Source organism: Dipodomys ordii, unplaced genomic scaffold, assembly GCF_000151885.1.
Source record: "Dipodomys ordii isolate 6190 unplaced genomic scaffold, Dord_2.0 Scaffold26, whole genome shotgun sequence".
NCBI lineage: Eukaryota > Metazoa > Chordata > Mammalia > Rodentia > Heteromyidae > Dipodomys > Dipodomys ordii.
In genome coordinates, this window is record NW_012267242.1 from 2,068,143 (window position 1) to 2,070,609 (window position 2,467).

The window sequence follows — 2,467 nt, forward strand, 5'->3', positions numbered from 1 at the left end:
AAAAAAAAAAAAAGAATTGTATGGATGTTCCTACCTGGGATGGCTTTGAATGGAAACCTCTCAGATCTCAGCTAAGGTTATAGGCAGGAGCCACCTGTACCTTCATCTTGACCACAAATTGTGTGTGTGTGTGTGTGTGTGTGTGTGTGTGTGTGTGTGTGTGTGTTGGTGGTGGTAGTGGTACTGGGGTTTGAACTCAGGGCCTTGTCCTTTGTAGGAAGATCTTCTACCACTTAAGCCATGCCTCCAAGCTCTTCCTTTTTTAAATAGGGTCTTGCAGCCAGGGCACTCATGACTCAAACCTATGATCCTCGTTACTTGGGAGGGTGAGAAGGAGAGGGTCATCATTTGAGGTCATCCTGGGAAGAAAAAGTTTAGTAGATTTCCTTCTCAGCTCATAGCTGGTGCAATGGCTCATGCCAGGCTAACTGCGGAAGAAAAATCTTCAAGACTCTGTTCCCATGGAATGGAAGCTGGACACAGTGGCTGTAAGAGCCTGTGATCCCAATGACCCTGGCAAGCCTAAAGTAGGTGTACATCTGGGCAGAAACAAGATTCTATTATAAAATTAACTAGTGTGTATGTGTTGGGGTGGGGGAGATAATATTTTATATGTGACTCAGCAATTTCATACCAGCCTAGCAGAAGCTAGCTGAAGCCCTAAGTTCAAACCCTAGCACTACCAAAAAAATAAAAATAAGGCCTTGCATTTTTGCTCTGTCTTGGACCACGTACTATGCTTCCTAAATAAATTAGATGACAGATTCATATGACCATATTCAGCTTTTGATGGAGATGGGAGTTCTCATTAATTTTTTGTTCAGGCTGGCCTTGAACCTCAGTCTTCCTAATCTCTACCTCCAAAGTAGCTCCGATTACATGACTACCATGCCCGTTTCACAGCTTTTTATTGAAGGTAGGGCTGTGATGAGCCAGGGCCATTTTTACTTCATGATCCTAGTTTTTCTTTGGTTTTTCTGCTAACCACTTTGAGCAATATGTGTATTTGTTTGGGATGAATGTTCAGTTGTTACATAAGATGTTCTCTTTCTAGAATGAGATGGTAAATTTTTTCATATGAAAGGTGTCATTATTTGTTTTCTCAACTTCATTGTAGTACTAAATAGAGTGTTCTGTGCATAATAAATGTGGTCCTGTAGACAAAAGAAATTAGGTATTGGTTGTCTTCTAGTCTCCCCGTTCCCCCTTCCCATTCATTGTATTTTTTTTAATAGTGTTTGATGATCTCTACAAAAAAGTGATGCTCTTCTGTTTTATTTGCTTTTTAATTTTTTTTTTTTGTCAGGTGTGGGGCTTGAACTCTGGGCCTGGGTACTGTCCCTCAGCTCTTCAGCTCAAGGCTAGCACTCTACCACTTGAGCCATAGCACCACTTCTGGCTTTTTCTGCTTATGTGGTACTGAGGAATCGAACCCAGGGCCTCATGCATGCAAGGCAAGCATGCTACCACTGAGCCACCTTCCCAGCCCACTTTTTAATTTTAATCATTACTAAAATGAACTGAAATTCTGAGGTCTTCATACTGGGATAAGTGTAAATATAGGTTTAAAACAAAGGAGTTTGCTCTTGTTTTTTGCTAGTGACTAGTATGAGTGGTCAACTGATTTGTTGGTAGGAAAGTTACTTGTAAGGTTTGCGTGGAAAAGAAACACAAGGTTGACTCTCAGACATTGACATGTGCATACTTAAAATGGAATAAATTGAAATGATTAGTTAATATTACTTTTAAAATTGTGAGGTACAATCTATATATAAGGATATACTTGAAGGAGATGAAAGGAAGAGATTTAAAACATATAATTACTTTTAGTGCATTATTAGGAAACAAGAAACCTAATTGCTGAAAGGCTTTTACATGTCAGGCTGGGTTTATGCAAAGCAGACTACTTGTTCTAGCAGGGAACCTGACTAATAAGCAGTTTTAAGACTTTTCTTAGGTCTATCTTTTTTAACTCTTCCCTGAAGGAATTTGTTTATGTGGGCTTTTTGAGTGATTAAGGAATTTTAGAAATCTTGTAATTTTGATTCAGAAAAGAAAGGTACTTTTTTTTTGTTTGCTATGATAATAGGTTCCCACGATGAAATTCAGAGAACCTATTTCTGATTTGGGTACTGAAGACCATTGATTTCTTGGGAACATACTCCTCCTACTGGAATGGCAATGCAAGTTGCACCTACTCTACAGAGCCATATCATCTAGTTAGTTGAGCCTTCCTAGTGCTAATTGGGACCTCAGACGTCATTCTTTTCAGCCTCCTTAGGAATTGATTCACTCTTGTTCGAAGTAAATTAGCATTTTAGTTACTTAACCAGAAAGCTTTCTATAAAGAATGGAGGAGAAATGAGAGGTTTTGGTTTTAGTCCTCAGATATTCTCTAGTTGACAAACATAGATAATGAGTAAACAGGTTAAGTGCCTAAAGCTAATTTTTCTTTTTCTTTTCTTTT